Consider the following 14,098-nt stretch of genomic DNA (forward strand, 5'->3'; position numbering starts at 1 on the left):
CAACAGGCACCCCCAAACACCTGAAAGTGGTATTAGAAGATCTACCAGGATAAGTATACCCCCTAAACGATACTCTCCTTCATTATATTATTTATTGTTGACTGATTCTGGTGAACCTGAATGTTATGAAGAAGCAATGTAGGTTGAAAGCAGGAAGAAGTGGGAGGTAGCCATGGAAGAAGAGATGGACTCCTTAATGCATAACCAGACTTGGGACTTAGTCAGGTTGCCTGCAGGAAAAACTACATTGAAGAATAAATGGGTTTACAGGTTGAAGGAAGAAGATGGAGGAAAACAAAGGTACAAAGCTAGACTTGTGGTGAAGGGGTTTGCACAGAAGAAAGGTATTGATTTTGATGAAATATTTTCTCCTGTTGTTAAAATGACTTCAATCAAAACTATTTTAAGTCTAGTAGCAGTTGAAGATTTGCATCTTGAGCAGTTAGATGTAAAGACAGTCTTTCTCCATGGAGATTTGGAGGAAGAGATATATATGTAGCAGCCACAAGGATATGAGGTAAAAGGGAAGGAGAAACTAGTGTGTAGGTTGAAGAAGAGCTTGTATGGCTTAAAACAGGCTCCAAGGCAATGGTATCTAAAATATGACAAGTTTATGTCTGAACAAGGTTATACTAAATGTCACTCTGATCATTGTGTTTATTTGAAAAAGAAAAATGATGGCAGCTATATTATGTCGTTATTATATGTAGATGACATGCTTGTTGCAGGGTCTAGCATGCAGGAAATAAATGTGCTAAAAAGAAAATTGGCAAATTCAATTGAAATGAAGGATTTGGGAGCTGCAAAACAAATCATTTGTATGAGAATAACTAGAGATAGGAAAAATCGCAAATTACACTGTCTCAGAATGAGTACATACAAAAGGTGTTAAAAAGGTTTAATATGCACAATGCAAAACCAGTTAGTACACCTTTTGCTAGCCATTTCAAACTTAGTAAGGAAATGTGCCCAAAGACCCAAGAAGACATGGATTATATGTCTAAAGTTCCATATGCATCAGCAGTTGGAAGCTTAATGCATGCAATGGTTTGCACAAGGCCCGATATTACACATGTAGTGGAGTTGTAAGCAGGTATATGAACAATCCAGGAAAGGAACATTGGATGGCAGTGAAATGGATTCTCAGATATTTGAAAGGTACCACAAATCAAGAATTATGCTTTGGTGGTTCAAACATTTCTCTATAGGGATATGTTGATGCAGATATGGCAGGTGACAGAGATAACAGGAGGAGCACTACAGGATATGTATTTACTGTAGGTGGAACAACTGTCAGTTGGGTTTCAAAAATCCAAAGTGTTGTTGCACTTTCAACAATAGAAGCAGAGTATGTTGCTGCTACAGAGGCTAGGAAAGAAATGTTTTGGTTACAAAGGTTTATGGGTGAATTGGGTAAGAACCATGATATGGGCATGTTATACAGTGATAGCCAAAGTGCCATTCATCTTGCAAAGAACTCAACATTTCATTCCAGGACTAAACACATACAACTCAAGTACCATTTCATACGATCAGTGTTGGAAGATGGAGAGTTGAAGCTGAAAAAGATACACTAGCCAGAATCCTGCAGATATGCTAACAAAAGTTGTAACCAGGGAGAAACTGAGAATATGCTCAGTTTCAATTGGCCTTCAAGGATGACGATGAAGATGGGAAATAGCCAGGTCCAAAGAGGAGTCATTTTCCAACAAATGAAGCAGCGTTGGAGTCGCTACAATCATTCTCCAAGTGGGAGATTGTTGGGTGTGGAGCATGATTGTTCAGAGGTCTTTGTTTCAGTCGGATGTATACCCCAGGAAGTTTGTACACCCCTCCACACGGGGGGGTGTGGGGGGGGACTTGTCCCCCCCCCCCCCGCGGGGGTTTAGGGGGGTCGATCCCCCATGCCTGGGGGGTCCGAGGGCCAGCGGTCCCCCAGTGGGGGTTTCGGGGGCAGCGCCACCAAAGCCAAAAACAGATGTAAAATTGCCTTGTAAAAGTATAGTAATTTATAGTCAATCTGGGCCGTTCATTAGGCAGATGATCTGACTGTAGAACTTATGTTTAGTTTAGGGTTTTTTGCCCTAGAAGGCAACCCCTCTCTTTGTATGAGGGCATTGTATTTGAGGCTATGTAATAGATGTGTATTCTCTGAGCGAGAAACATAGAGGTGAGACTGTGAGAGAAAACAGAGGATATTACAGCGGATTTGTTGTAGGTTGTGTCTCTTCATTTTGCTGGATAATAGAAAGGAAGGACTGGCTGTTCGGGGTGGACGTAGCCCAAACTGGGTGAACCACGTATATCTGTGTTTCTCTGGTTTTATGTGCTTTCTGTGTTTATATTTATGTAATATTCTATGTGTTCCATTGCTCCGTAATATATAATTTTCTAACAGTCCACTTTATGTATTTATCTTCATAGCTCCCGGCAGGGTAATATTGTTCCTTGATGGCATCTTTGAAAGAATCCCAAGTGGGTGTAGCTGAAAAGAGTGAGGATTCCCTCTCGTCCTTTTTTTCATAGTAGGTTTTCCACCAGTCCTTGACGTGAGGGGAAACTTTGAGAAGTGAAAAAGTAATCTTTTCCCGATTGGAAAAGTCATGAACTAAAAAATATCCTTCCAACATATTCAACCATTTATCTACAATGTGTGCATCTATTTGAACCTCAAATATGGGAATATCGAAGTTGACTTGTACCTTTAAAGGAGTGGTGCCTCCAGAGTGGCTGCTATTGGGTTGTGTTATATTCTTTCCACGACTAGCCCATGTAGTCATAGGGGGTTTGAGGGGTGGTTTTGGACCCTATATTAGGTTGGGCGAACCTACCTATGGTTTTGTGCATGTTTTTTGCACATGGTTTTGGATGCGATGGTTTTCGGTCCATGGTATTGGATGCTTCAGCATGTATAAGTATGTATTGTAACATTGAAAGGAACATAATGAAAAATCAAGCTGGTAGTCCCGGTTTTGGGATCTAGGGGAAAAATGTGTATATGTGTTTTATGTGTTATTCTCTCGCATTGTTTATTTTTTGTGTTTTAGAATTTGTATGCAGGTAATTTTTGTACGGGGTTAAAACCTAAATTTGGTATCAGAGTTGTTTTGGCTTCAAGGGGATGCCTTTGTTGTTGAGGGGTTTCACTTGGGCCTATGGTAGACCCTGTTCAGTGGGAAATCTGCGGGATCGATTCTAGTGGTGAAAGAAGAAGGCGACGAGTGGAAAGATAGAGATCGAGAAATTTAATGGTCAGAGTTTTGAGTTATGGAAACTCAAAATGGAGGATCTGTTGGTGGATAAAGATCAGTGGATCGCGGTAGATTCAGGTACTAAACCAACGGGAGTGTCCGATGAAAAATGGAAGAAGTTGGATCGGAAGTCAAAGAGCACAATACGATTGTGTGTCTCAGGTTCAGTATTGCTTAATGTATCAGGGGAAATTACGACGAAGGCTTTATGGGACAAGCTAGGGACTTTATACCAATCTAAGTCTCTAGTGAATAAACTGTTCCTACAGAAAAAGCTGTATAACCCGAGGATGAAAGATGGAGACTCGGTGATAGAGCATCTAAACGCATTTAATACTGTGGTAAGTCAGTTATCATTTGTTGATATTAAAATTTCAGATGAAGATAAGTGCATCAGTTTGTTGTGTTCTCTATCAGATTCGTGGGATAGTCTGGTTATTGCAATAGGTAGCAATGCAACTGCTTTGCAGTTTGATGAAATAGTCTCATCCTTGCTGACGGAGGAAATGAGACAGAACGCATTTAATATTGTGGTAAGTCAATTACCATATGTTGATATTAAAATTTCAGATGAAGATAAGTGCATCAATTTGTTGTGTTCTCTACCAAATTCATGGGATAGTCTGGTTATTGCAATAGGTAGCAATGCAACTGCCTTGCAGTTTGATGAAATAGTCTCATCCTTGTTGACGGAGGAAATGAGACGGAAAAATATGGAGAGCTAGAATGGTGATGCCTTATTTGTACGAGGACGGTCCTAGAACAAAAGCAAAAATAAGTCATTGAGTGGGAGGTCTAAATCTATAGGGAGATCTAAATCTCCAGGAAAACCTGTAAAGGTGGTGTGCTGGAAATGCGGAAAGGAAGGGCACTACAAAAGGGACTGTAAATCTAAAGGTCCTGACAAAGGATAGGGATTTGATGATGCTCCTTCTGCAGAGGTGAAAACCACCTCAGATGAAGGTGGGGATGCGTACTTGGCTTCTTCAAGTACACATGTAGATCATGAGGCATGGTTGATTGACTCAGGTGCATCCTTTCACTTCACTCCCCATAGAGAGTGGTTCTGCGAGTATTAGAAATATGATGGTGGTGATGTCTTCTTGGGGGATCAGGAAGGATAGAATCGTTGTTCGTGGAAAAGTAAAGTTGAATTTGCAAGGTGGAAGGGTTAGAACACTTCTGGGTGTTCTGTATATTCCTGCATTAGCCAGAAATATGATTTGTATAAGCAAGCTGGATGATGCAGGTGTAAAAACAATGTTCGAGAAGGATACCTGCAAGATGATTCGGGGAGCATTGGTATTGATGCGGGGAATTCGGATTGGGACTTTGTACAAGCTGCAAGGTAGCACTGCTGTTGATGGGTGCAACAACTCTGTGGTTCCTGAAAATGGAGCAGAAAATCTAGTGGTCTCTGGAGAGAAGACCATGATGTGGCATCAAAGCCTTGGACATATTGGAGAGAAGGGCCTTGGAATACTTCATGGTAAAGGTATGATTAATAGCTCTTTGGATTTTGATTTCTATGAAAATTGTGTATATGAGAAGCAGAATCGGGTGAGTTTCCACCCTGGTGGTAAGGGGGCGAAACAGATATTAGAGCTTGTGCACAGTGATGTGTTTGGACCTGTGAAGGTTCCATCACTAGGTAAGTCTGTGTACTATGTATCCTTTATAGATGACTTCTCAAGGAATACATGGATATATTTCCTTAAGAAGAAATCTGAAGTCTTTGACAGGTTTAAAGAATTTAAGGCTCTGGTGGAAAACTAGACAAAGAAGAAGATAAAGGTGTTGAGGACAGATAACGGTGGAGAGTTTTGCAGTAAGAAATTTGAAGAATTCTGTAAGAAGTGTGGTATAGCACGGTAGAAGACTACTCCATACACACCTGAGCAAAATGGAGTTGCAAAAAGAATGAAAAAGACATTTATGGAAAGGGCAAGAAGCATTCTCAGTGGTGTCAGGTTAAGACATGAATTCTGGGGAGAGGCGGTGGAGACCGCATGTTACCTGGTCAACATATCACCTTCATCAGCACTGGAAGATAAGATTCCACAAGAGGTATGGACTGGTAAGAAATCCTCTCTTTCACATCTGAGGGTATCTGGATGTGATGCATATGTACATGTTCTAAAGGAGAAACGAACCAAGTTGGATAGTAAATCTAAAAAGTGCATCTTTATTGGGTATAAGGATGGTTTAAAGGGTTATAAGCTTTGGAACCTAGTAACAAGGAAGGTTGTGTAAAGCCGAGATGTGGTGTTCAGAGAGGTAAAAGATGTTATTAAACATGAAGTCCAACCAAAGGAACCTAAGAAGATAGAGTTTGAGATAAAGGAGGAAGAATTGGACTCTACAGCAGAGGAGGAATCAGAAGATGAAGAGCCACAAACTCCGGGTGTGAGAAGATCGGTTCGAGAAATAAGGCAGCTAGAAAGGTATAGTGCATCTTCTTTTTGTTCAAAGTTTGCTTTATCTATTACTGAAGATGATCCCAGAACTGTGAAGGAAGTAGTAGATTCAGAGGATGGAAAACTCTGAAAATAGGGCATGGTTGATGAAATGACATCTTTGCACAAAAATGAGGCTTGGGATCTGGTGGAGTTGCCGGCTGGAAGGAAACCCATTGGCAGCAAATGGGTGTTGAAGAAGAAGACAAATGCAGAAGGAAAGGTGGAGAAATACAAAGCTCGGTTGGTAGCAAAAGGTTATTCCCAGGTGTCAGGAATTGATTTTGATGATATTTTTTCTCCTGCTGCCAAGGTAACTTCTATTAGATTACCTTTATCTGTTGCTACTGCTTTTGATTTTGAGGTAGAACAGATGGATGTGAAGACAAAATTTCTTCACGGGGATCTGGAAGAGGAGATCTACATGAAGCAACCTGAAGGCTTTGCGGTGAAGGGTAAGAAAGAACTGGTATGCAAGTTAAAGAAGTCTTTGTATGGGTTAAAACAATCACCAAGGATGTGGTATCAGAAATTTGATACATTTATATGGGGACTTGGCTTCATCAGAGGCAAAGAAAATCACTGTGTGTACTTTAAATTAATTGGTGACCGTGTTATTTATCTGGTCTTGTATGTGGCTGATATGTTGCTGGTTGGAAATGACAAAGAAATTATCCAGGATTTGAAGACCCATTTGTCCTCCAAATTGGACATGAAAAATCCTGGCGCTGCAAACTATATTTTGGGCATTGAAATTAAAAGAGATGAGACAAAGAGGAAGCTTTGGTTAAACGAGAGGAATTATGTCGAGACAATATTGTCGAGGTTTAATATGCAGGATAGTAAACTAGTGAAGGTTCCTATTCCTGTAGGTGTAAATTTATCTGTTGAACAGTGTCCCTAGACACAAGAAGAGGAAGAAGGCATGTACCATGTTCCATATGCAAGTGTAGTCAGTAGCCTGATGAATGTGATGGTCTGTACTAGACCAGACATTGCTCATGTAGTGGGAGTATTGAGCAGGTTTATGTCAAAACCCGGGAAGGAGCACTCGACAACAGTGAAGCGGGTTTTCAGGTATTTGCGTGGCACTAGTGATTATGGTTTGCGTTACTAAGGAAGACCAGGATTGGACAGGGTGCTGGATATTCATGGGTTTGTTGATGCAGATTGGGCTGGAGATCTGGATCAGAGAAGAACTACATGTGGGTATGTGTTTAACCTATTTGGAGGTGCAATCATTTGGATGAGTAAGAAACAATCTGTAGTGGCACTATCAACTACAGAGGCAGAATACATGGCAGCCACTCGTGCAAGCAAGGAAGTAGTTTGGTTGCAGAGATTGTGTTCAAGTGTGGGGTTAGTACATGGAGCTATAAGGATAGACTGTGATAGCAAAAGTGCAATTTTCTTCGCAAAGAACCCTGCATATCATTCAAAGACAAATCACATTGATGTTTAGTATCACTTTGCGAGGGAAATGATAGAAGACAAAAAAGTGTTCCTGGTAAAGGTGGACACTTTGAAGAATACTGCAGATGCATTGACAAAATCTGTGAGCTTTGAGAAGTTCTCTTGGTGTAGAGAAACAATGGGCATTGGCGCTGGATAAATGACTAAGCTCTATTGTGGCCCCCTGTGGAAAGAAAACAACAAGTGGGAGAATGTTGGGTTGTGATATATTCTTTCCATGACTAGCCCACGTAGTCATAGGGGGTTTGAGGGGTACAGGTAACCCCACTCGCTGCCCCGGAAAATTTTGGTTTTGGACCCTATATTAGGTGGGCAGACCTACCTATGGTTTTGTGCATGTTTTTCGCACATGGTTTTGGACGCGATGGTTTTCAGTCCATGGTATTGGATGCTTCGGCATGTATAAATATGTATTGTAACATTGAAAGGAACATAATGAAAAATCAAGCTGGTAGTCCTGGTTTTGGGATCCAGGGGAAAATCGTTGTGTATATGTGTTTTATATGTTATGCTCTCGCATTGTCTATTTTCTGTGTTTTATAATTCATATGCAGGCAATTTCTGTACGGCCTACAGTTGTTGGATGAAGATGCGTCACCTCTGGGGTATCCATTGAAGGATCTGGGCAAAGTTATCCATCATCGCGTTAGTATTTTGAAAGGATCTCCTGCTCCCTCGTCTTTCTTTTCTTCATCCATGGGAGGTCGTCGAGGTTTGCGAGGCTAGTCTTGTAAACATTCAACCAAATCGAACCCTAACTCCTTATACCCTGACCATGTTGGGGACATGCAAAGAAAAATAAAGAAATATAAGACCGCTTGGATACCACTGATATGAACTTAAACAGGAACACAACAAATTACAGATATAACCATAAATACATAAATGCAACAGAAATAACACTGCATTTCATTAATATCAGAATACTGAAATATGCTTACAAACATAATGGAAATAAATTAGCTCAGGTGTCGTAACTTATCTCTGAGAAGAGATGTGGCAGTGACATGCCTCTAAACTATGTTACAATGAGGCTCCAAGGCCTATTTATTATTGAGAAACAATGGGAAACCCTAAAAATCCAGAAACCTAACCCAAGGAGATGAAGCACAAAATTGTGGGCCCCGTTTGGGTAAATTGGTAGATCAATTTTACGGGGGTCGTAACTTTGGCATACAATCTTCATTTGGCTATCATAATACCTTGTTTCGAATATCTTGAATAGTAGACCAAAAACAAATAAGCTAGCCTAATTGGGAGTTTTCCAGTCTCTCCATTTTCCCTAAAAACGTCGTTTAGGGCCTCAAAACAACTCCACAAGTTTAGATTCAGAAAAAATTACCAAAAATAGTAAATTGTGCTACAATTAAGGAAACTTAAAAATCGAAAGAGACAATAGATAAAATGTGAACAGAATTGAAAAGAAAGAGATGTAGCTCTCAGGTGTGGCCTGCACCTGGAGACTACACTCACAAAACAGAGAGATCACTCTCGTACACTCTATATTCATCAATGAAAGATTACATCATTAAATACAATACTAGGAATTAGGAAGTTGCACCCAAACCCCTAAACTTTAGGAACTAATCCTAAACTAGGGAGAACGTTACAACAATGTAACCATTTTCTCCATTAATACAAAATAATATTAATTATTTTTAACTCCCCCTTTAATGGAGAAATGGTTCTCCTGGACTCCTAGCATCTTTCTAAACAATTCAAATTTCACTCGTGCAAGAGGCTTTGTGAAAATATCAGCCATATTGTCACAAGTTTTACAATATTCAACAACAACTTCTTTTGACTGTATTTTCTCTCTAACAAAATGAAACTGAGTGTCTATATGTTTGGTGTTTTTGTGAAACACTGGATTATGCTAATTTAATGGTGCCCTGGTTGTCGCTTTTGATGGAAGTGGGATTCTTCTGTTCTTTTCTTGCATCTTTTAGAAGCCTTCTCAACCAGATCACTTCACACGTTGCTGCACACAATGCTTGATACTCAGCTTCACATGAAGACAAGGCTACAGTACTCTGCTTCTTGATGCTCCAAGCTATGACCCCGGAACCTATGTTGAATGCGTAACCTGTGATGGACCTCCGATCATCCAGGTTACCTGCCCAGTCTGAGTCTGAAAAACCTGCTAGAGTAACATCAGATACATCAGTGTATAAAATGCCATAATTAACAGTACCAAAAAGATACCTCAACACGCTCTTTGCTGCTGCCCAGTGACTTTCAAGCAGTTTCGACATGAATTGGCTGAATACACTAACAGAGTATGCCAAGTCAGGTCTGGTTGTTGTAAGATATATCAAGCTGCCAACCAGCTGTCTGTACATTGTGGCATCAACCTCTTTAGTGCCATCGTCACTGCTCAATTTCAAATTCTGCTGCAAAGGTGTCGCTGCTGATCTACACTGATCCATACCAAACTTTTCCAACAGATTTCTGGCATACTTCCCTTGGGTAAGAAAAGTTTGCCCAGTATCTCTACATACTTCTAATCCCAGAAAATAGTGAAGGCTTCCGAGATCTTTCATCTCAAAAACTTGTGCCATAAGCCTTTTGATTCCTCTGATTAAATCATCTGCATTTCCTGTTATAATCATGTCATCCACATATAAAGAAATCAAAATAATCTACCCCTGATTATTGTACTTGGTATACAAATTTGGGTCATTTAAACTTCTATGGAAACCATGCTCTACAAAGAAAGAATCAACCTTTTCGTACCAAGACCTGGGTGCTTGCTTTAAACCATATAAAGCCTTTTTCAATATGCAAACAAGATGTTCCTGCCCCTGCTTTACAAATCCTTCTGGTTGTACTAAGTAAATTTCCTCTTTTAAATCACCATTTAAAAATGCAGATTTAACATCAAGTTGGTGTAATTCCCAATTACATTTAGTAGCTAAAGCAATAAGCATTCTAATTGTATTTAACTTTGCTACAGGTGCAAAAGTGTCATCAAAATCTATACCTTCCTGCCGTGAATATCCTTTTGCAACCAGCCTAGCTTTTAACTTCTCTATACTTCCGTCTGCATTCATTTTTGGTTTAAACAGCCATTTACATGCTATGGGTGTTTTATTCTTAGGCAGCTCAACTAAATCCCAAGTATCATTTCTAAGAATTGATTCCATCTCTTCATTCATTGCAGCTCTCCATTCCTTAAATTGACTAGCTTCTTTGTAATTAGAGGGTTCTACAATGTTCAAAACCTTTGACATCAAAGCATAGTTTCTCAATTTTAATGGTAATTGAGTCTTCCTACTGATCTCCTTGGTAGGGGACTTACCTCAAATTTGTTTTCTTCTGCTATAACTGGGCTTGCATTATCACCTTCTTGTTGTTCTTCTTTTTGCTCTTCTTTCTACTCCTGCTCTCTTTCATCCTCGCTGCTTTCCTCCAACAACAATGGAATGTGCCAATCATCACCAACGTCATCTTTCCCTTCTGTACCTGTTAACACTACATCCCTGCTTGCAAATGTCTTACGAGACTCAGGATTGAATAATTTATATGCTTTAAATTCTGTTCCATAACCAACAAAGATGCATTTAACTGCTTTAGGGTCTAATTTCTTCCTATCAACTTTGGGTATATGGGCAAATGCTTTTGACCCAAATACTCTTAGATGGTTTACTGCTGGTTTAAATCCATATAGAGCTTCAAAAGGGGTTTTGAAGCCAAGATACCTGGTAGGACTTCTGTTCTTCAAATATACAGCAGTGTTGATAGCCTCTGCCCAAAAACTATTAGACAGACCCTTACCTTGTAGCATACTCCTTGCGCACTCCACCAAGGTTCTGTTTTTGCGCTCTGCAACTCCATTCTGTTGTGGTGTGTGTGGCACTGTATACTACTGAACAATCCCGTGAGATTTGCAGAATTTCATGAATTCCTTTAGCTTGTATTCTCCCCCTTGATCAGATCAGAGAATTTTTATACTCTTACCAAACTGTTTTTCCACCAAGGTTTTAAATTCTATAAAGCACTGGAAAGTCTGACTTTTCTTGTTCAAAAAATAAACCCATGAATATCTAGTGCAGTCATCAGTAAATAACAAAAAATAGTATGCTCCTCCTAGTGACCTTGTCTGCATAGGTCCGCATACATCAGTGTGCACTAGTTCTAAAATGTCTATTTCCTTCCTCCTATCATGCACAGGAAACTGTTCTCTATGCATTTTTCCTAAGGCACAACCATCACAATTTAACTGAATATTACGAAAGATAGGGAGTCCCTCGACCATACCTTTCTTCTGCAATAACATGAGGTCCTGCAAATTCAAATGACCGAACCTATGATGCCAGATTTGTTCGGCTGTCGATCCTCCTGCAACCATGGCTTGCTTTGGTATGCTTTTTGAATCCAGTCTGTATAGGCTTCCAACTCGCATCCCTGTTGCAACTATTTCATTCCTGCAATCCTTTATCACACAATGAGTCTTGAAGAACTCGACTTGCATATCTTGATCAGCCATCATGGATACAGATATCAGATTTTTCTTAATTTTAGGTACATATAAAACATTTGTAAGGTGACTAATTTTTCCATTTGGTAACTTAACTGAAATCACCCCATGACCTTTAATCTCGTATCCACTATCATCTCCTAGATATATTTTTGATCCATTTATACTTTCTTCAAGACTATCAAAAAATTCCTTTTTACCTGTCATGTGAGAGGATGCTCCGGAATCGACATACCAAATGTCATCTTCATTAGATGCTGAAAGGGCACAGTCGACTGTGAACAATCGAAATTTATGAATGAAGTCTTCTTCTTCAACGAAGTATCCTCTGTGCTTTGCATTTTCCTGCCTCCTATTTGCATCATCAGCCTGCTTCTTATAACATTCACTCTGTATATGACCCTTCTTTCCACAATAATAACATTTCTTTTCAGAATGATTTGCAAGCATACCTTTATGAGAATGCAGATTCTTATGTGATGTTCCTCCTTTCTGCTTTGATTGCTGCTGTGACTGCTTTCCTTTGGATGATCGTCGTTTCGCCATCAACACAAGATCATCACTCTGGGGGTTCAAGTTCTGCCGCCGCTCCTCCTCTTGCTGCAAGATCCCAGTGAGATCATCAAATGTGGGCGCTTTCTCCCTTGTCGACACTCCAGTGATGAACGTTTGAAAATCATCACGCATCCTGTTCATTGTGATTGCAACAAGATCTTCATCAGACACCGCCACTCCGATGGCCCCCAATCCGTCTTTCACATCTTTAATTCACACAACAAATGTAGTAGTAGTCTCCCTTTCATCCATCCTCATTGAAAATAGCTTGCTTTTAAGTGCCAAGACTCGGCTTGTATTCTGGGTCTCATACAGACTTTTGATTTTCGTCCAGATGTCTGCGGACGTTTTACAGTCTCTGATGTGCGCAATAACATTGTCCTTCACAGACATCTTCAACAAGACTTTGGCCTTGTTCTCTCGTTTTTCCCAATCTTGCTCTTGTGGCCCTCCGTTCGGCTTCTGCTCATCGCCTGTAACTATGGACCAAGCATTCGCACCCTCGAGCAAGGTCTGGATCTTAAACTTCCAATTCGTGAAGTTAGATCCATTGAGTTTACCAGACTCGTTAAGGTAAGATTCCATCGTATTACTCATTCTGAATCTACCCAACAACAAAAAAAAACAATACCTGTCAGATCGATCTGTCACCTCTGCCACCAATCTATAGTGTCTGGCAATCCCGCTCCAACGAGCAAATTCGACGTTTCCAATACAGCCGAAGAATTGATCTGATCAAAATTGATCCGATCTGCCTCTCCGGGATAGATCTGCAACTTCGCCGATCTACACCCCTTGCAAACCGCCAAACGAAGTTGAGGCTTCCCGCAGATCCCCTTGAAGGAAGATTGGCGTGTCGTCAATCGGCGTTTTCCCGAGCGAAAAATCCCCTTTGTGTCGGCGCTTTCCCGAGCGAAAAATCCGCGCCAATTAAAAATCAGTTAGAGTATTTTTGCTGGCGGGATTAATCCGTAAAAGTTCGCGCCAATTGGATGTTCTGGCACTCTGGCGCGATTAATCCCAAAAAATCCGCGCCAATTCCCCTCCTGGCGCTTCTGTCAGCACAAAAAACGCGCCAATATCCTTTCTCCTCAGAAAAAAAAAATATCCGAGTCCGAGCCAGGTGTTCTGCAGTCCACGTGCTCAATTGAGCACATAGCTCTTGTGTACACGCGGCCACAAAGGCACTTCAAGCCACACAGGCAATTCTGCCACACAGGCAATTCTACCACACAGGTAAGCTAGCTACAAAGGCACTTCAGCCACAAAGGTGACAAAAGATCAGGCTCACCCAATCTGAGCTCTGATACCAAGATAAAATGTGAACATAATTGAAAATAAAGAGATGTAGCTCTCAGGTGTGGCCTGCACCTCGAGACTACACTCACAAAACAGAGAGATCACTCTCGTACACTCTATATTCATCAATGAAAGATTACATCATTAAATACAATACTACGAATTAGGAAGTTTCACCCAAACCCCTAAACTTTAGGAACTAATCCTAAACTAGGGAGAACGTTACAACAATGTAACCATTTTATCCATTAATACAAAATAATATTAATTATTTTTAACTACAATGTTAGGGGTCCAAGTGGAATAGGAGGGTGGCCACTAATATCCACGTGGATCAAATAGTTGGCGGAAAGTTCCAAAAATAGTAAGTGTGCCACCTTTGGGAAACTAGTTAGTGAATCCCTAATTTCTAGAGATAATTTTTGTTTTTTTTGTTTTTCACTTTTTTTATTTTTCATGAAACTTGCATGAACACTGCCAAGAAGGATTGTGCAATTCTTGAGGATCGGGCAACTTCTTGAATTAGTGCATTGCACAGTTTCTGATCTCAAGAGATGTTTTTCGCATCTTCCATCAACAAGGTT

This window comes from Pinus tabuliformis, chromosome 7 (genome assembly GCF_031772625.1).
Source record: "Pinus tabuliformis cultivar Carrire ecotype Pingquan chromosome 7, CPIR1, whole genome shotgun sequence".
In the NCBI taxonomy this organism is placed as follows: Eukaryota; Viridiplantae; Streptophyta; class Pinopsida; order Pinales; family Pinaceae; genus Pinus; species Pinus tabuliformis.